Here is a 22,309-nt window from a genome sequence, read left to right on the forward strand (position 1 = left end):
GATCTGGAGGATGGTGTGGATTGCACCCTCAGCAAATTTGCGGATGATACTAAACTAGGAGGAGTGGTAGATACGCTGGAGGGCAGGGATAGGATACAGAGGGACCTAGACAAATTGGAGGATTGGGCCAAAAGAAATCTGATGAGGTTCAATAAGGATAAGTGCAGGGTCCTGCACTTAGGACGGAAGAACCCAATGTACCGCTACAGACTAGGGACCGAATGGCTAGGCAGCAGTTCTGCGGAAAAGGACCTAGGGGTGACAGTGGACGAGAAGCTGGATATGAGTCAGCAGTGTGCCCTTGTTGCCAAGAAGGTTAATGGCATTTTGGGATGTATAAGTAGGGGCATAGCGAGCAGATCGAGGGACGTGATCATTCCCCTCTATTCGACATTGGTGAGGCCTCATCTGGAGTACTGTGTCCAGTTTTGGGCCCCACACTACAAGAAGGATGTGGAGAAATTGGAGAGAGTCCAGCGAAGGGCAACAAAAATGATTAGGGGTCTGGAACACATAACTTATGAGGAGAGGCTGAGGGAACTGGGATTGTTTAGTCTGCAGAAGAGAAGAATGAGGGGGGATTTGATAGCTACTTTCAACTACCTGAGAGGTGGTTCCAGAGAGGATGGTTCTAGACTATTCTCAGTGGTAGAAGAGGACAGGACAAGGAGTAATGGTCTCAAGTTGCAGTGGGGGAGGTTTAGGTTGGATATTAGGAAAAACTTTTTCACCAAGAGGGTGGTGAAACACTGGAATGTGTTACCTAGGGAGGTGGTAGAATCTCCTTCCTTAGAAGTTTTTAAGGTCAGGCTTGACAAAGCCCTGGCTGGGATGATTTAATTGGGGATTGGTCCTGCTTTGAGCAGGGGGCTGGACTAGATGACCTCCTGAGGTCCCTTCCAACCCTGATATTCTATGATTCTATGATTCTTCTTCCTCACAGGGAGGCTTCTTCAGCACCCTTGTTCAGGAGCCGCCAGGAAATGTTTGTCTTCCTTCACCCTCCTGACCTGAATGGCTCCCTTTTAAGCTCCCTATCCAGTTGGAGCATGCTCTGCAGGCCTGGAGGTGTGGGGCTACCTGGTCCCAGTCTTGTTCTTTAACCTCTTTTCCTTTAACCCAAGGAGGGTTTTGTAAACCCCATCACATGACCCCAAACCTCTTGGTTCCCTGGGATCTATGGGAGGCCATGGCTATCTGCATAGAAACCCTCTGCCTCTGTGGCAGTTCTGGTCCCAGTGTTTCCCCCAATCAATGATATTAGTCACTCCTAATGGTTCCCCCTAGCCACAGATGCTCCTGGGGACTGCCATTTAAAGGAGGATTGCCCACCACAGAGGGGACTTTGCAGAACAGATAATTATAGTCTGTGGCTACATTATCTTCTCCTTTTAATCTCCACAGAGGATTATTCATCTCCCTCCATAACCCCACCTTGCCATTCCTTTCTTGGCCCACCTAGTCCCTACCCCGTTCCCTCAGCAGAGATCCCTGTGCCTGTGGTGGGGCCATGAGCAGTGGGTATCATAGTCTGTGCCTCCCCAAACAGCCTGGCGTGCCCCCCCATTCTTTGCCTCCAGGAGCAGGCTGCCTAGGCCTGGGACTGGGGCTGGCCGGCCTGCTGGCGCTGGGGCTGCACTGCCTGCCTGGCACTCAGACCGCCCTGCCAACATATTGGACCCACGTCAGTTATGAAGGGCAATCATAGCAACTTCATAGTCCTTTCAATGTTCTGCAAGATAATTAGAACTGACCCCCATAGAAGAGGGAGAAAGTTGTGATAATACATCCTCTCCCTTTAGAACAGAGCAAGGTGCTTGGATTCCTTTAGCATCCTCCCAATTCTTGGCCAGCCCTTTTTACCCAATTGTGCTCCTAATTATTGGCACAATTTCATCATCACATTTTTCACTGGTTGCTCTCCTGTCCCTTACCAACTCCAAATTAAAAATGACAATTTAGAAATGTTGAGAGAGCAGCGTGGGCCTAATTGTCTGAGCATCATGTTATTTGCCTCTTTTTTTTTAATCTGCCTGTAAACTGATCTAACTTTATACCACAGTGTACTTATGTTCCAGTATGAGTTAAATAAAGAACTAGCTACAGTATCTTGGATGATAATGTGACTACTCTGAATAAAGTCATGACTTTCTCTTTTTGAGTGATCATCTGTAGTTGAGGACCCTCATATCTTTATAATAAGGCTTATATCACTACCGGCTTTTTAAACATCCCTTGCCTTTGTTTGTGAATTTTTGTGAGCTACACAAGAAGTTCTAGTTATCTTGCAATATGAAGTATCATAACCCCAAAGTCACGTGTTCTAGAAAGTGCTGAGCATGAATCAGGGCCCTTTCCAGTGTCCTGAGCCTTCCAAAATCACTAGTCTCTTCTGAAAATCTTGGCCATAGCTCCTATCCTTTGTTCTGGGGCAAATTTCACTCTGGATGAACAGTGTGGACAACATTTTGCCTTGAAAGCAGAGCAAATCAGTTAAGTGTCACAGGAGAAATCAAATGAAAATAATATTAACACTAGCTTAGTATTTTATATAGTGCTTTCCCTCCTGAGGGAAACCAAAGTGTTTCAATACATACAGCACCACAGAAATGCAGACAATTGTCGGGTGGCAAGCTGCACTCACATAGCACTTTGTACATTAGTGGGAAGGAAAATTTTGGTCAAGTCCACTAGGCCAACCCAAACTCTTACAAGAAGTGCCTTGGGATCTTTAATATTCATGCAGATGAGATGTGAGCTCAGTTGCTAAGGTGTCCTACAAAAGATCCCCAGACAGTAAACTCATGTTATATACTTCAGAAGGATGAGGAGCTTGGATTTGAATATCTGTTTTTAGGGACCCTAGGTAGTCCAAACTAAGGGCCTATGAGATTTTCTTTTTTACTGTCTCATTATATATAATCCAGCAGCTATTTGCACCTATTAACATTCCACTTTTTTCTATTGTTGAGCTAAAAAGTAAATGGGTAAGGTAAAACCAGAAGAGAAATATGGAGAAATGAATAGAGGGGGTTAGAAGAAAATTCAAGCCATCTAAGCATGACTGAAGGAACTGGGTGTTTAGTTTGGAAAAGAGGAGATTAAGGGGGGGCATGATGATGGCCTTCAAAGACTTGAAAGGTTGCCATAAAAAGATGGAGAAAATTGTTCTCTCTTGCCACAGAGCGCAGGACAAGAGGCAATGGGTTCCAACTACAGCATAGCAGATTTAGATTAAATCTCAAGAAAAACTTCCTAACTGAAGAACAGTAGGACAATGGAACGAACTTCCCAGAGAAGTCGTGGAAGCTCCTTCACTGGAGGTTGTCAAAGGGAAGCTGGACAGCCATCTGTCTTGGATGGTTTAGACACAACAAATCCTACATCTTGGCAGGTGGTTGGACTACATGACCCTTGCTGTCCCTTCTAGTCCTATGGTGCTATGATTCTAAGAAAAAGGGATGAGGAACCAGAAAGTACCCTTCTCACTGACAACTTCAAAGTTTCTGGTGTAAAAGAACAAGAGTCAGAGTCAGGAGTCAATATTTGAGACATTAGTGGAAAGAGTACTGTAGCATTTGCTTTTATTATGCCCTTAAAATGCATGCAGTTTGACCCCCAGTGATTATATTTGGATTCTGAGCCTGAATGGCACAAGTTTATCGGCTACAGTATTACCTGTCCTAATCAGCCCAAACTAAATCTAAGCAGTGCCACAAAGCGAGGGAGCAAAGGCAATGGGGAGATGCAGCAATACTGCAGCTGCTACAAAAGCTGAATGTAATGCTGAAATGATATTGATGACATTACTTATTTAGTTGGTAGACAGAATTTAGAATGGGAAGAAGGATTTGTCTGTCATCATCACATCACCCATCAGTTTTATGCTGCTCTAGGCAATGAGCATGCTGTTACTAATTTTAGTTGGTTTTCTTGTCATTCAGCACAGTCCATTTCTGAGGTTCATTTTGAAAGAGAAATATAGAATTATTGGTGTTTTTTAATAGAGAGGATTCTTAGGAAATTACTCCTCAAATCTCAACCCATTAAATATTAGCAAATTAGTGAGAGTTGCCTAGAAAAGCTTTCATTATTTCCTTTAGAAATGGGATCAAGAATTCTACTATTCTTTGTGACTCAATGCTTTTCTTTTATAATGGTCTTAGAGGAATCAATGGCATGACCACATCCTGTAGATTTTATCCAGTTTTGGCTGCTCTCTTTTAAAAAGACATGTCTAAACCTGTTTACAATGATGTTTTCGCCATGTTGGTCCCAGGATATTAGAGAGACGAGGCAGGTGAGTTAATAGCATTTGTTGGAACAACTTCTGCTGGTGAAAGAGACAAGCTTTCGAGCCTACACAGAGCGAATGTGGGAGTTTGCATTATGGTTTCATGCTCTAATCATTCTACATGCATCCTGTCAGCTAAAACTGGCAAATTGCAGTATAGCAAGTTTTCATTTCCCCATGAAATATCTGATCTGAACACTACCAGAGACAAGATACTGGAGTGGATGGGCTACTGTGTTAGGATGATACAAAATGTATTGCCAGCAAGAGCACTTAATCTGAGTTTCACATTTCCATGAGTGTGTATGAAGTGACATATTTCAAACTATATTTTCCCACAAAATCAGCAGATTGAATTGCCATTGTATTTTTTATGTAAATGAGAAACACACACTGGTTAGTCTGATTTTCGTGTAATCTTTTGGCCACAGCCTCAAGTCCTTACTCAGCTTTTACTTAGTCCTTACTCAGGCAAAACTCCCGCTGAAGACCATACTTAAGTAGAGACATCTAATTCAAGGACCCATCACAGAAGATATTTCAGTAGTTTATATTTCAATCTAAGATTCTTCTCACTCCATGATTAGCACATCCATCAGCTGTTTTTCACTTTGTCTTCTATTTTCTTCACTTTTGCTGACTTTGGAAGGATTTCTGAGAAAATCACTTAAGAGAACCTATGACAGGATTTTCCTAAGTCCCTGAAGTTACTTTTTCTTGACTCTTCCTTCACTGGTTTCATTTGTTCCCACATGGATTACTATCAGTGGAAATTCTCCAGCATTCTTCAGGACATCCACTACATTTCCTGTTTTCTGACAAAATAATAGTAGCATATAGAGAGGAAGGATGAGCTTGTGGCTAAGATGCTGGACTGGGACTCGAGAGAGCTGGGTTCTAATTCCCAGTTCTACCACTAACATACTGTGTGACCTCAGGCAGTTACTTAACAATTCTTTTCTCTCATTCTTTGCCTGTTCTATTTAGATTGTAACCTCTTCTACAGTGTATTTTGTGATTTAAAAAATTATTTTACTCTTTTCTTTATTCACCCCTCTCCATCTTCTTATGCTTGTAGGCTACTATTAAAGGTACATATATGCAGTCAGTGGCCCAAAGAAGTCACAGACCTATTCGTGCGGTTGGGATGTGTGCATTTTAATTGGGTAGTACCTATCTCTTTTGCATACATGGATATAATATTAGTTGTGTGCAGAATTTTTGCTACTTGCATACGAAAATGATTGTGTGTGTAAAGCTACAGACATATTTAGGCAAGTTGAGACCACTTTGATAATTCATTCCAGTGTATTGGACTATCAGTGCAGAGCACCCCTTCTCCTTGCCCCTTTATGGTTTAATAGTCTGAATTATGAATTATTCTTTCATTTCCAAAAAAAAATGTGCTAAATTTTCCTGATTCCAAGTCCAAAAGCTGTAAGACTATTCAAGCTAATATCACTTGGGGACAGCGTGATCTTTAAAACTGATCAAGGTTGGAACGGATTTGAATTCTGGTGGCCACAAAATCCAGAGGAAACTTTATTGATATAACATCTCTATCCCACAGAATTGCTCTGCACTCATTAAAAAACCTGTAGAAGGGTGGAACTCTGAATCTCCTAACTCCAAGTAGTGGAAAAGGTGCATTGCCCCAGCCACATAGGAAGAAAGACAAGATGCTAGGGATGTGGCTTAATTAGGCTGCAATTAATTCCCTCCCTAATGTTGATCAAAAGTGCATCTGCTGCCAGGTCAGAGAGGTGTATACCGTCATCCCTGAATAACTCAGGTGTCCGTTACTGTATTTTCTGATGAATAATTACTGATACTCATTCACATGCAGATTTAGCCACCTTTTGATTCATGCACCTAGGTGTTGTCAACCCATGGCAGCTTGGCGGCTCCCCACCATGCCTTCTGCTGGGTGAAAGGGGACTCTATACGGTGGGAACAGAATATAAATACCTTCCCTTCCTCGGGTGCCTATGGATTTATGGCCTAGCTGAACCACTTCCTGTCAACCCCTGGCTCAGGTGATGCTCCTGTGCCCTCTCCTCTTAACCCAATGGGGCAAGGACCTTTAAAGGAGCCATGACCCCGTTTTGTTCCACTTGGCCAGACAAAGCCCCTCCTCACCCCTGCCCACATTCAAAGTTGTGGGGAGCACATTTCCTTTTGCTCTTTGTGCAATGGCAAGGACCACATGAGGTGCCATATTGTTTGGCAGTAAGACATTTATCATCTGCTGAGACAGAAATCCTATCTGGTGTAATTACTGTATAATAAAATAGATGAAATTTTGATATGGAAGTATAGAATACTGTACATTGCATTAGTCAGAGAACAGGATATTCATCTTTAATTTGTAGACTTCATAACTTTGTTTGCATTCACTAAAAGATAACTACTGTACATTCCTGAAAAATGACATTTTATATGAAAAGACTAATGAATGTCATAGTGCTGATAATTTTCCTGTGGATCAGGAAGGACAGATCTCTGTGTGGTTATAATGACATGAACCAAACCTTGCCTTTTTAATTTTCAATGAGATGTAAAGGATTGAAAGCCATACATTAAAGGAAGTTTCTGTTGATCAAATATTTTAGTTAGTTGAGTGAAATTTGGTTTATTCTCCTAGAGGATACAAATTGTGGTAAATAATCCATTTAGGATGTTTATTTGATAGGAAAAATGCAGTTCTAGAGAAACATTTTGGAAATCTGCTTCTCTGGGTGTCATTTATGAAGTATTAGTTTGTTAGCTGTTGGTTGTGCAGGATTGCAATTTAGGAATTGTATTGGATCCAGATACTACTGGGTGAGTGGGCAGGTAGGTTTTTTGAGTGCTTTTTATCATATGTATTAGACAAGAAGGTTGCAGCCATTTTTTTTACATGGCGCTATCTCCATCTGAGATTTTGGAAGCTGTCTACACAGGACTACACTCTAAGAGCTATAGGGAATTGAACTTATTTTATATAATTTTTATGAGATTTCAGGTTTGGTTGATAAAGATAATAGTGTTGCTGTAATATACTTCTGTAATACATTTGACTTGGTACTGCACAACATTTGATGAAGAAACTAGAACAATCCAAAATCAATATGGCACACATTAAATTGATGAAAAATTGGCTAACTGATGGGTCTGAAAATGTAATCACAAACGGGTAATCACCATCAAGTGGGTGTATTTTTAGTGGGATCCAGCAGGGCTCCATTCTTGATTTTATGCTATTTAACATTTAATTCGATGATCTGGAAGGAAACATAAAATGATTAGTGATAAAGTTTGCAGATAACATATATACTGGGGAAGTTGTAAACAGCAATGAACACAAGTCATTGATACAGAGCAATCTGGATCACTTGGTACACGGCACAAAAAAAAAGGTATGTGCCTTGATGTGGCCAAATGTAAAATAATGCATCTAACAATAAAGAATGTAGGACATCTTTATAGATGGGGGAAATCTATTCTGGGAAGCAGTGACTCTGAAAAAGATCTGGGGGTTGCTCATGGTAGATAATCAGCTGAACATGAGTACCCATTTGCAAAATGCTGTGGCTAACAGGCCTGATGCTAGCCTTGGATGTAAAAAATAGTGGACTATCAAGTAGAAGTAGGGAGTTCCTATTATCTCTGTATTTGGCACTGGCGCGGCTGCTGCTGGAATACTATGTCCAGTTCTTCTGTCCACACTTGAAGAAAGATGTTGATAATTTGGAGAGGGTTCAGACATGAGCCACAGGAATGATTAAAAGATTAGGAAGTCATGCCTTATAGTGAGAGACTCAAGGAGCTCTATCAAAGAGATGGTTAAGGGGTAATTTGATCACAGTCTGTAAGTACCTACATGGGAAACAGAAATTTGATAACAGGTGATTCTTCAATCTATCAGAGAAAGGTATAACAAAATCCAATGGCTGAAAATTGAAGCTAGACAAATTCAGACTACAAATAAAGCATATATTTATAATAATGAGAGTAATTAACCATTGGAATAACTTACCAATGGTGGTGGTAGATTCTCCGTCACTGACATTTTGAAATTAAGCCTCGATGTTTCTCTAAAAGTTCAACCACAGCTACTAGACTTCAAACAGGAATAAATTCAGGAAAATCCTATGGCCTGTGTCATACAGGAGGTCAGTCTAAATTATCACAATGGTCCTTTCTGGCCTTTTAATCCATGAATCTATGATTGCTGGGTGTTCTAAGAGAGAGGTCCTGAAAAGTATTCCCCCTTTTTTCTGCCAAAGTCCTGGTGTTATGACCTTTCATGGCATGCTGCAGGGAGCATCTGTTTTCCTAAGCTTTTACTGGATGTGAGGAAGGATGCTGAGTAGGGGTGGGTGTTGGGTCAGGGTGGGTGTTGAGTAAGGTTTGGCCTTACATCTGCCATGGTAGGTCCATTATATTGTCTTTCAATTTTTTTCAAATTTTGTACCTGCACTTTGACTTCTGATTAGAATATGAAATCTTAATAAGTAGAAAGTAAATCAGAGGTTTTTTAATTAAACATTCCCCAGTCTTTTTTGTTACCCAAAGGCTATAGCCTTGTGCGAGTGCATTCATTGTGGACTAATAGGCAGAGCAGATGCCTGCAGGTTGGGAGGCCCGACTTGCTGTGTGACATTGGGCAAGTCACTTAACATCTTTGTGTTTCACTTACTCTGTCTATGGAAGGGTGATGATAATATTGCCAGCTTTTGTAATGTGCTTTGAGATCCCCAAAGGAAAGGCCTAATTCTGTGAGGCAATGAACACTCTCAGATAACATTGACAAAGCTAAGAGATCAAAGACCTGACCCAGTGTTCCGGCACATCATTTCAGAAAAATTCTGGAGGAGGCAAAGATGTGTCAGCATCATATCAGAGAATATAATCATAATATGTGGTTATATTTATCTGGGAGCAGGGAGAAAAATGTAGCGTATATAGGCCTATGAAAATGCTGTTGGGGGGATACCTTTCCCCACACCAAATGATGCCTCTGCCAAAGGTCGTAGTGCTAATAGCAGTGGTATGAACCAGAAAATAAAACGAACTATAAAAAGACCAACCTGTTTTCACTGTTGCAGCAGCGGGAATTTGAAAAATTAGTTCAGCTTTTAAAATTATTTCAGCTTTAATTACTAGGGCATTGTAAGGATTTTATTTAATAAATGATATATTTTATTTTATTTTTTTGTAACTTAGTAGTGTCCCTTTAAAATCGACTAAAGGATGAACTTTGTCTCTCCCTGGTGTGATTTACTGCCCCCTTTACACTAAAAATATTTGATTATATACAACCATAAAAGTGTAAAAAGTAAAACTACATTTACACTAATTTAACTCCTAATTGACTTCAGTGGTTGCTGCTGTACGCTCAGCACTTTTGAAAATTGGAGCATGCATTTAGGAGCCTAACGATGCATTTAGGAGCGTACCTTTAGGCACTCATTTTCCAGTCTCAGGTGTGTTTTCTTCTGTGTCTCAAAAATGATTGAGCCATATTTTCAGGCCATTAATGTGCACAACAGCATGTGCAAAATGGGCATGCAATTGCTTGTTTAATTTTCATAACAGTGTATGCCGATTATATAATTGCACACACAGATATGCCATGTTTACATGATGTGAGTTTTGCACTTTAGAAAAAGTAATAGTTATTTAATTTAAATGCATGTTTTTCCCCATGAAATTCCTTATTTTAAATATTTAAAAGTATGTGTATCTTTTTTTAAATCAAATAGACTTGGCTTAAGCATGTCATTAGCATTAATTTATGATGCTTTGCTCAATGAGCCACAAACTCAAAATATTTCAACAAAGGAGAGAAAAAAACAACCTTTGTCTCATGCTATAGTAGTTCAAAAGAACAATTTCAGGACTACCAGGGAAACTGAAGATCAATAATCAGATGGAGCCATTACCCTGTAGTAGATTGTGCAAAGTGTAAATTCTCTTATTAATAAGGCAGATTTTTTATTTTATTTTTGCTGTTAATTTTTTCTTCCCTGGTACATATGGTACTTAAGACTTCGTACAGATCCCTGTAAGAACAGTGCGAGTCAAACACCCAGTATTGACTAGTTACGTAGTCTTAACTGTGAATTTCTTTGCTTTGGTACTGTAGGTCAAAGTCAAATTCTTGGTGCTAACTAAACGTAGAATATGTTTTTTTTTTTCTCCCTGCAATTGGTTTTTAACATGTTCTAAACTTGACTGCTATAAAATGAATAATTATCTTAAAAATATGTGAGGGTTTTTAAAAAAATTCCATTTGTGCCTTTGATTCAGTAAAGGCCGTTGTTTGGCATTTTATTCTTGGGTAGTGACTTTGATCTGTGTTTGGCTCGAACACAGATACCCTGCACCAAAACATTTCAGTTCCAACAAATCATAATTGGTTTGGAAATGAATAGATTTGCAAGGTAAGTTGTCAGAGGTCAAGTTTGCAATTACATGGTAATTTTAAGGTGCAATTCAGAACACATTTCTGAATGATGTGTGTATTTTTCCCTGCTCTTCCTTGCCTCCTTCAATATAACAAACATCTTTCCTCTAGCCCTGGAAGGAAAACAAGTGTCTTTGCCATTCCTTGGCTAGCTCACAGCAGGATCCCCTCCCCTCAGGGTAATGGAGTCCCTTCACCCAGAGTAACAGATTTCGCTGACTAGAAATGAACATATGTGAACTCTGCTGGCCAAGTGAATGGGGACTGTATATCATATCTCATTCTAAACTCCCGGATTTCCAATCAAACCAAGAAGGAATACATTTTAAGAACGATTAAAAGAAATTCCATAAAACAATCTGAGCACAAAGACAAATCAAGTTGTTTCTAAAAGTCTGTATTTTACTGCAGCATGGGAGTAGACTCTCTTTGCATAAAAATGGTATCTTGTTGAATGCTTGGGGGGGTCAAGGAAGAGGAAGCCAGCAAACAAACTTTCTAACCCACTCTATGTTCACTACTACCCTGCCATTCTCTCCTTGTTCATAGTGCCCTTAGAGTGAGTTAGTTAGTTAGAGGAATTGTTACTGGGGATGGGTGAGAACTGAAGCCTCGCATCTGACACTCACAAAATTTCAGAGGTCAGAGTGCTGAGTCTGATAGACTCTTCCTCTAGGAGCCAAACCAAAATGCTGGATCCAAACATCCCAGAATTTGGGGGAGATGGAAAATCCAAATCAGAACGTTGCAGCTCAGTATGACCTCAATTTTTTATGCGGGAAAGTGTCCACTCCATTTTCCATGCTGCTTTGTGAAGATTGTGCTCTGATGTTGCAATGAAGCAGCACCAAAAAGGGAGCTGGCATACTTTAGTGCCAGATACAAAAAATGCTGCTCTCATTTGGCACAAACCTCCCCAGCAACATTAATAATCAAAACCTGATTAACAAACTGGTCAGTTTAAAATGAAAATAATGATCTTCCTTTGCCTTCCTGCTCCCATCCGGATGATCACGAAAGATGATCTGTTTTAATAAATCAATTAGACTCAACAAGGTGGCTTATTTACCAAGCAAGTACAATCCAACCATGCAGTTTTCACCCGTGATTTCTGATTTGCCCCAGTTCCTGGGGCCAGGTTCCCCTCCTTGAAGCCAATCTCAATTTCTTTCTTCAGCAGGGGACTAAGCTTGATGGTGATCACTGCAGTACCGTTTTTGTAGCACCCATCTGAGGCAACTAGATAAATTCAATCATCATGAAAGACGAAGGTGAACTGGGCATGCACCTAACAGCAGAAACATTGTAACGTATGAGCTTGGTGGAAACTCGACATTGTCCAAATTCTAATGAAGGTTTAATTTTTATTAATTAAGGATTTGATTTTTTTTATCTAGCAGAAACAGGTCAATGCTGCTCTCAGCACTGCATAATCCTGTATCTTTGGTACATATTGAATATAGGCTAGTGCTACAGCCTTTGCAGTACTGGAATGCCTTGCTTCCTAGTCTAGTGGAGACCAAGTGTTTTACTAACTCCTATTTGGTCCCCAGAGGTAGCATGTTAGCTGCATTGCTCCTGGAACATCCTTGCCAGCCTGTCATGGACCGACCTTGAGTGTGGTCTGCAATTTCCACCTTTCCAACCAGAAAGAAATGTTCTCTTCGTGGCTGAAAACTAATGGGGAGAAATCAGCTGCTGCTATGCCGGCCAACTGCTGTACAGTGTGGCCTTGTCTACACTACCGGGGTAAGTTGACTAAGTGATGCTACTCCAGCTACGTGAATTATGTAGCTTAGGTTGACTTACCGTGGTGTCTTCACTGTGCTGTGTCGATGGGAGACGTTCTGTGGTCGACTTACCTTACTCTTCTTGGGGAGCTAGAGTAGTGGAATCAACTGGAGAGCACTCTGCCATCGACTTAACGGGTCAATCTCCCAGTCTATCTTGATGTGGAGTGGAGAAAAATGAAGAGATGGATATTATCTCACAGTCACCTTGACCACCTGCCACTCTAAGCACCAAAAATTATTATTCTCTTATGGTTCAGTGGAGGTAGAATTTATGAAATAAAAGCCAATGAAAAACAGGAATATTCCCTTCTTTAAAGAAAGTCTTGTTTTAAATCTATAATTTGAGGAAAACTGTACAAATGAAGCCAGGTTTGTTTGTTTGTACAATTTTACATATACAGTTCTTTCTTTCTTTCTTTACTGTTTTTGTGCAAGGGCCAGGTCACTGCTTTTGAACCTCTCTCTCAAGAGCTGATACTTAAAGTGCAAATGAAGCTAATGACAAGAGACAATATTTTAATGTTAATTAGATATTTCATGTGTCTTAGTTCATCAGAGCAATGTTGCTCTTTTATGTATTACATGAAAGCAGAGCTTTAGCTTGGAGGAAAACAGGGAACACAGTCAGTTATAGAAAAAGTATTCTCAGTTTTGTAATTATTAAAATTATTGTTACATTTAGGAAACCCAGGAAACTGTGAAAGGAGGATATTTAATAATAATAATAACACAGCTATTGTACTACAGGAATCCCTGGCAAAGCTTTTACATCTTTTTTTCCTGCCTACAAGAGTTGGAATTAAAATATCTGTAGTCTCCAATGATATTGCTAAGCACAGTAGACTCGGTTTTCATTCAGTTTAAATCAATATGATGCAGGCAGGGTGTCTTTCACCTGGCTAGATTTTTTCCCCCTAATTTCATCATTTTAAGAGTTTTGTTAAAACGGTGATATTGGCTAAAAATAATGTATACTACAGCAAAATATTCCAGTAATGCTGCTCACCACAGCTAGGCACATAATGAACATTTTCTGTGGCTGCTTCAAGAGCAGACTCCAATGAGAAACTGCTGAACTAGAATTAATTTGCAAACTAGATACCATTAACTTGGGCTTGAATAGAGACTGGGAGTGGCTGGGTCATTACACAAATTGAATCTATTTCCCCATGTTAAGTATCCTCACACCTTCTTGTCAACTGTCTGAAATGGACCATCTTGATTATCACTACAAAAGTTTTTTTCTCCTGCTGATAACAGCTCATCTTAATTAATTAGCCTCTTACAGTTTGTATGGCAACTTCCACCTTTTCATGTTCTCTGTATGTATGTATAACTTCTTACTATATGTTCCATTCTATGCATCTGATTAAGTGGGCTGTAGCCCACAAAAGCTTATGCTCAAATAAATTTGTTAGTCTCTAATATGCCACAAATACTCCTGTTCTTTTTGTCGATACAGACTAACACGGCTGCTACTCTGAAACCTGAACTCTGTGTGTGTGTGTGTGTGTGTAAAACTGGGCCTTGTATGTTTATATATAATTAGTAAACATAGTTGTTTTGAATGTAATTGTGCCTGTGTCGTTTCCCCATGTTCCTAATATTGTGTGGAGAGCAAAGACACAACAGAGACTAAATGCATCGAATAAATTATTTGTTGCAAATTTTTCACTCAGCTGAGATCATCATTGCTTTCGTTTGCACAGTATTACACAGCATAATACATCATGGAGGGGAATATTTTTAACTTAAAAAGTTTAGTGTAAAATATTGGAGTTGAAATGGTAAGGTTTCTTAATTATGCAAACTCAAAAATAATATTTAATATTAGTAGAGAATATTTCATATAAAATAGGGCAAAAGATTAAACTAGAAGTTCAGAGCCACAAAGGCTGCTTATGCTGTACTGAATTCAAAAGAGGTTCAAGTCCTGTCACCACTACTCTGATTGGGAAGCTCAGTTGGTAGGCTCCCCACTGGCTGAGGTTTGAAGTGAGTCTGACACTTCAAGTAAAGAAAAGCTAGTAAGTGAGAAAGATCTTGCAGCGTGTAATCAGTCCATCCACATTGCAGGATCAATGGGTAGCACTGGAATTATCTCCAGAATGCCCTGTGTTTCATTTTCTATCCCTAGACATATATTAGCATCAGAGACGAAACACGACAGTGATGCCAGGATGAGGGTTTTTTTAAATAAAAATGAAACATCATTCTCTCTCTCTCTCTCTCTCTCTCTCTCTCTCTCACACACACACACACACACACACACACACACACACACACCCTTTGGTTCTACAGTTGTTTGGTTGTTCACATTTAAGAATGAAACTTGGGTGTGTATGGTTCAGTAATAATTGCAAATGTTCTGCCTGTTTGCTTTTCTACTGCTTGCTTTTTGCCTTTAAATCCATGGTTTCTGCCCTTTTGGGACATGCAGTGGACAAATCAAATGCACTGACAGAAGGGTATAAGTACTTTAAGTTATATTTAACTAAAATAAACAGGCAGATCCAGACACTTCTGCTCTGCTATAAAAAGGCTGCATATGCTCAATGCAGGTTTTCTTAAGGTAAGGGACAGAGCTTAGGAAGCTCTAAGGCAGTTAGATTTGCCCATATGGGAAGGCGGTCTTTCACTGATGATTTTGCAGACAGAAATTGCCCATCTGCACTGTTTGCAGGTGTTTTGAATGATTATATTATTAGCTCTGTCTGTTCAACTTTGCTTTTTTATAGTGGCTTTAGTATTGCAGTAAATAAAAAAAGGAAATATATAAGCAGCCATCTGGTTCCCAATTTTTGGCTAGCGCTTTTTGTCAAGAAAGAGAAAAGAATTCTCAGATATTATTTCCTAGTTCTAAAACACTAGCAAATGAGTAGAACAAATCTCCAAATTCTGACCTGCATATAAAATGGGTGCAGAAATTTTCAGCTCATTTATTTTTGTATGATTTAACTTGCTCTGATTAATCCATTTAAATGCACTATCCTGGGTTCTGCTCTCATATATACTGGTGTGAGACCAATGGAGCTGTTCTGTACTTACATCAGTGTATCTGAGAGCAGAATCTGCTCCAGTTTAAATTAGAGTGAAACAAATTAAAGTGAAAGTAATCATTGCTAAGCCATTTTCTATGTTTCTAAATGTGCAGTGACAGCTGGAAAGTTGTCCTTTCCTGCAAAATCTTGCAGGGATGATTTGCAGTTCCCGTGGAATTCTTTTGCAATGCAATGGTGATGAAACTTTGCAAAATCTGTAGGAATGGGGAGTAATTTGTTAGCCATCTCAGCAATAAGTCCTTGATTTTTGGATTGCAGTTGGGCTTCACTCAGTACAATATTTGACTGTTAGTGATACATTTTCAGTTAAATGTTTCATTATAGAGGACAAAGGCTTCTTCTGGATACTGCTCTCTGGCAATTTAAAGTGTTATGGAAACAGCATACTTGTAGATCTGCATGCACTCATATTTATGCAGGGCTGATGAGACCAGTGGGGAGAGAGGGGACTCCAACTCAGGGCACCCCCCAAAAATCTGTAACTTCTGTGTAAATAATATGCAATGGGAAGGGAGGGCAGAGAATATAATGTACCACAGGCCTAAATTCTCTCAACGGGCCAGTATTTAGCCAGTGTCAGAATACCGTTTTCTACAGATTTTTTCAAAGTGGAATTTTGGGTCAGGTGACCCTTTAATGCTATTTATCTTTTCATGGAATCAGTTATATGTAGGAAGAGAGAGATTCATTTGGATACCTGAACACACCAGCAGAGCTTCTTTGTGGAGATGGGGACTAAACCTCACAACTCTGTTCCCAATCCAAATGTTCCTAATGTTCAGAGGTGTTTGGACCTGTTCTTCCAGTTTTACCCATTCTTCAGTCTTTATTGAAGGTATCATAGAAAGAAAACAGTATTGCTATATGTACAAAGCAGTGGACCTTGCACTCAGGCAGAGCCCTGTTGATTTCAGTGAAGCTCTACGTGGGCATAAGGATACTCAGATCCAATTGCAAGACTGACGTTGTTATGTGTGCAAAGTTTGGGCCATGTTCTGCCACCATTACGCATGTTGGGAGCTATCTTACTAAACACGTAATTCCACTGAAATGGGTGGGACTATTTGCAAGGTAAGATAATAACCAATGGGTAGCAGAATTGGTCTCAGCAATAGTAATAGGAGAGTATGGTCATTTTCATTGAGCTAGATTCTGTCACCCATGTACTCCTTTGAATACCTTATGATGTTATTGGTGTTATTTATTATTTGTATTACTGTAGATCCTAGGTGCAATTTTTCAGCTAAAATTTTTGTGGTGAAGAATGAAGATTTGGCAACTCCAAATTGTTTATATAAAAACAATTTCTGAAAAGGTAAAAATGTTTCTTTTTGACATTTTCTAAATGACATGCTTCAATTTTTTTTATTTGAAACAGATTATCATTTAGAAACTTCATTCAATTTCATTTTTAAAATGCAAAAACATTTCAAAAAGCTTGAAATAAAAATGAAACATTTTGTTTTTGGTCGAATGAAACAAAATGTATATTGACTTTTCAATTTGCCAAAAAAATTGAAAACGTTTGTTTTCGGTTTGACCCCAAATGATTTTTTCCAATCTTTTGGACTTGCCAATGAACCAAAAAGTCTATTATTTGCATAGCTCACCTTAGTCATGGAGCAGAGCCTCAGTGTGCAAGGTGCTATACAAATACTGAACAAAAAGATGGTCCTTGACCCAGAGAACTTACAATCGAGAATATGGTTAGATACAATGCCTGGATACAGACAGATAGAGGAGTACAAGGAAACAATGATCCTAGCTATTGATGAGGGTTGGGTTTTTTTGTAAGTATCGTGGAAAATGTAGAGATGTGAAGGATGTTTACAGGGAGTTCCTCCCAACCATGAGGGGCAGCAGAGGAAAAAGTATAAGGCGCTTCTTTGAAAATGTAACAAGTGCACAGTGGAGGCTTGCATCATGGGCCAATCAGAGGCAGCAGTTGACATCTCGATAATGGTGTTGGCCATGGAGAGCCCAGAATGCTATGAATAGTTCTCTTGAAATCAATGGGACTACTCACAGAGTAAACATGAGCTGGAGTGGCAGAATCTAGTCCAAAGTGAGTATCACGGTTACAGGGATAGTAACACATTTGACCCCTTTCTGCTCTCTCTAAGTGCAGCCCCTTAAGGTCTTAGGCCTTGAGCCTTTACCTCCTTGGGGTGGAATCCCCAGATTTTGTTAGAGTCATTCAAATCATTTGGGAACTATGCAGTGAAAAACAATGGCTTGTGGTCCAAAGATGACAGTCTTTTGGCATATAAAATCTGCCTCTTGGATCCTGAGATCCTTTTTGCCTTGGTTCCAAACTGTCTCTGTCTCCATAGCCTAGTTGATCAGTATAAAATGACTAAAACCTGAAATATGGATTTATTTTTAACTAATGCAAATAATAATGTGGCTTATAATTGTTATTACTGCTCCTTTGGGAATCAGTTGTTACAAGCTCTCAACCCCTTTGTCTCTCCTTTGGATCTCCAGGCTACATGGCAATTTATAACAATACCAGACCTTGGGCTAAATCAATGTCCTTAGGGTTATGAGAAGTTGCTGAATATCAAAACAAACTCCCAGTGTTCCAGTTCTTCAATTTCACTCGGTTTAATTAGCCATTCCAATTAACCTTCTCTTTTGTGTTCCCTCATGTTTAAAGGGTTATATTAAAAGTACTGTAGAATTAAAATAATTTTAAAATGTGCTGAGTATATTTCAAGGAAATCAGAAAGCATCTTACATGGAGCTGTCCTCATTTCAGTTTCACTGGTGACTAGACATTACAGGCAAATTTTCAGAGCTCTGCACCTAAGTTGCAACAACAAAAACTTTACATGGACATATGCAGCCAGACAACCATGGGTGCAAATGGGTAATTGTTTTTGCATAGATTTTACGTACTTTGTACATGCAAATACATAACTTGCACATTCATGTTTGCAAGCTAAATTTAGGTGAAAATATGTGAATACTTCTCCAGTACTTATTGGGCAAGTCAGGTCCAGTTTGAAAAACATTTTTGGTGCCCCCTGAGTGGCCAAGAAAAAAAAACAAAATCCCCCCCAAAACAGAAGGCCAAACACTTGAATGGTGTGCAGTGTGCCTTCACACCCAGAAGTTGAGTTGGTGTGCCCGGAAGTTGGCATCTGGGCAACTTTCCTGATCTCCATCCTTTCCTTGCCCTCCCGCTCCCACCCAGGCCTTCCCTGTAGGCATGTAGACAATATTTAGTTAGTTATCATAGAATCATAGAACACCAGAGATGGAAGGGACCTCTGGAGGTCATCTAGTCCAACCCCCTGCCCAGAGCAGGACCAATCCCCAACTAAATCAGCCCAGCCAGGGCTTTGTCAAGCCTGACCTTAAAAACTTCTAAGGAAGGGGAAACAGAAAAGGAGTACTTGTGGCACCTTAGAGACTAACCAATTTATTTGAGCATAAGCTTTCGTGAGCTACAGCTCACTTCATCGGATGCATCCGATGAAGTGAGCTGTAGCTCACGAAAGCTTATGCTCAAATAAATTGGTTAGTCTCTAAGGTGCCACAAGTACTCCTTTTCTTTTTGCGAATAGAGACTAACACGGCTGTTACTCTGAAACCTGTAAGGAAGGGGATTCCACCACCTCCCTAGGTAACGTATTCCAGTGTTTCACCACCCTCTTAGTGAAAAAGTTTTTCCTAATATCCAACCTAAATCTCCCCCACTGCAACTTGAGACCATTACTCCTTGTCCTGTCATCTGCTATCACTGAGAATAGTCTAGATCCATCCTCTTTGGATCCACCTTTCAGGTAATTAAAAGCAGCTATCAAATCCCCCCTCATTCTTCTCTTCCATAGACTAAACAATCCCAGTTCCCTCAGCTTCTCCTCATAAGTCATGTGTTCCAGACCCCTAATCATTTTTGTTGCCCTTCTCTGGACTCTCTCCAATTTCTCCACATCCTTCTTGTAGTGTGGGGCCCAAAACTGGACACAGTACTCCAGATGAGGCCTCACCAATGTCGAATAGAGGGGAACGATCACGTCCCTCGATCTGCTGGCAATGCCCCTACTTATACACCCCAAAATGCCATTGGCCTTCTTGGCAACAAGGGCACACTATTGACTCATATCCAGCTTCTCGTCCACTGTCACCCCTAGGTCTTTCTCTGCAGAACTGCTGCCTAGCCATTCGGTCCCTAGTCTGTAGCGGTGCATTGGATTCTTCCGTCCTAAGTGCAGGACTCTGCACTTGTCCTTGTTGAACCTCATCAGATTTCTTTTGGCCCAATCCTCCAATTTGTCTAGGTCCCTCTGTATCCTATCCCTATCCTCCAGCATATCTACCACTCCTCCCAGTTTAGTGTCATCCGCAAACTTGCTGAGGGTGCAATCCACACCATCCTCCAGATCATTAATGAAGATATTGAACAAAACCAGCCCCAGGACCGACCCTTGGGGCACTCCGCTAGATACCGGCTGCCAACTAGACATGGAGCCATTGATCACTAGTTAGTTATTCTAGTTAGTTAGTTATCTAGTTAGTTATTCAGTTTATCCTGGTCCTAATTAAAAAGTGAACACCAATCAAAGATCACTGTGCTTTATAAGATACTGTAGTATTTCCCTAAGCTTTGAATCCAAAATAACTGTGATATGACAGATGTGTGGCAACAGTTTATAAATGTTGACTTTTTTAGTGGTGGCTGCTATGTGTGGCATGCTTGACAAGTTTCTGTAAATGTCTAAATGGTAAAGATTTAAAAGCCCAAACAAAAGTAATAATCCACTACAATATATTTGTACACCTACATGTCACACCAGAGGTAGATAATGTAAGGATGTATCCTGAATGAAATGGTGTAAGGTGCTGTCTAGCTAGTTGTACAGCTCTATCAATGCAGTATCTAAACACCTTCCACATATTTGTGGGTCTATCCCAATAACGCCCCTGTGAGGTAGGGAAGTACTATTATGCTCATTTTAGAGATGGGGAACTGAGGCACAGTAAGGCTAAGTGACTTGACTAAGATTACACAGGAAGTATATGGCAGAGCCAGGAATTGAAGCTAGTCAATTTACTTAACCACAAACCATAATTTCTTCCCCATGTGATCTTTCATCCCATCCCTATGTCAAAAGAGCCATATGACAGTTTTATTTTATAGTTTTTGCTCATCCAAGGATCCGTATGTTTCAAGACTGAGGTAGGATGACATGAGAACGTCTGTTTAAATCTTTCTTAATTTGGCATGAGCAGGGATCTTTCTAATGCCATCCTGTGCTGTTATTTTAGGTAAATTTGGTCCATCAGGGAGTTTGTCTTTTTTAGCCTTTTCTTTGCTCTTTGCGGAATAAAGGAAAAACAACAGGGATGTTTATTTTAGTTGAAGCTGTGATATGAGAGGCTTTTACTTAGGAAATCTGTTAGAGTCTGTCTTTGTTTTCTAAGCTAATGCCAGTTAAACATATATTATGTTTTGTGTTAAACTGTTTGATGGCATACATTCAACAAAGACATTGTCTAGTGTGCTCACTGTATAAGTCTTATAAGTTTTTTTTTAAAAAAAAAAACCTCCCTAAGGAAAGCAAAAATCCTTTTCCTTTTCCTCCTTCCCCTCCTCTCCTTTTCATTGGTAACAGGAAAGTTCAATTCCAAGGCATGTGATTGTAATATAATCAAATAACCTGCTGGTGTCTCATAAAGAAGTACTCGTTGTTTAAATGACTATTCATAACAGACTTAGATGTTTCATAGCCGGCGATGGTTTAAGAATCAGATAACATCAAATCAGTGAGAGTAAGAGCTTAAGCCCCTTTGAAAATGTACAAAGAACAAAGATGACAGCATTACTGATGACCGACTAGTTGGGAAGAGACAAAAACAATGACTATATTTAGGATTTTCATCAAGCTTAAAGACGAATCTGTAGAGGGGAGCAGCAGTACAGGCATGTGATAGACACCGTAGACATTACAACTATTCAGAGATGAAAGAGATATAGGCCATTTTGTGTTTCTAGCCTAATTTTTATACCACCTAATCTCCAGTAATGGAGAATCCACACTAAGAGAGAAAAGTTCAAATATATATTATTCTCCAAGCATCTCATGATGCTTCTAGGCATAAGAATATGCCTAGAACGTAAGAAATATCTATTAACTGCATGGTCATTTTATTCTTTACATTGACCTTATTGTCACCTGCTTATTGATATTAAAGTTTCATCACAGGAAGAAAGGTGGAAATCCAAAGAGACTAAACAATCCATTTCAGTGAGTGAACAGAAAGGAAAAGACAACTAGAGGATAAGAGGCTATAAACTTAATGAAGAACAAAAGGAGCAAGTAGAATTTAGGATGGAGATTAAAAGGACTGAGACTGTTTTAAAGAACATTTTCTTTAAAAACACCAAAACACCAAACAGCTTTCTGAAGGAAAGAATACATGAGTTCTTGAACTCTGAAATAACAAAGACAGAGCACAATGCTCTCTTTGCACGGCACGTTAAAGTGAGTTATTAACAAAATGATATAGTTTAAACTATTTTTAGTTTTGGCTGTTGGTTAACTTTGCAAAACCTTCACCTCAAAATCTCAAAAGAAGAATGATGGTAACTGGAAAACTGAGATTAACAATCAGTGAGATGATGTAGACAAATAAAAGACCAGGGGTCTGATTCATCTCTGCATTACTCCAGGTTTTTGCTGATGTAATTTCACTTTCA

At 39.6% G+C, this 22,309-nt stretch overlaps 1 long non-coding RNA gene across 1 annotated transcript in view; it reads right to left on the reverse strand.

Annotated features, from left to right (window-relative positions):
• The window catches only part of LOC141996857 (uncharacterized), a 74,433-nt gene extending 62,432 nt beyond the window's left edge, over nucleotides 1-12,001 (reverse strand). The window contains exons 1-2 of the long non-coding RNA XR_012641629.1: nucleotides 11,815-12,001; nucleotides 7,478-7,557 (exon numbers count right to left, since the gene is read on the reverse strand). This is a non-coding gene — a long non-coding RNA (uncharacterized LOC141996857). The remainder of the gene's footprint in view (nucleotides 1-7,477; nucleotides 7,558-11,814) is intronic.
• Between the last annotated feature and the right edge of the window lie 10,308 nt (nucleotides 12,002-22,309).

The sequence above is a fragment of the Natator depressus genome, chromosome 12 (genome assembly GCF_965152275.1).
Source record: "Natator depressus isolate rNatDep1 chromosome 12, rNatDep2.hap1, whole genome shotgun sequence".
NCBI classification, from domain to species: Eukaryota; Metazoa; Chordata; order Testudines; family Cheloniidae; genus Natator; species Natator depressus.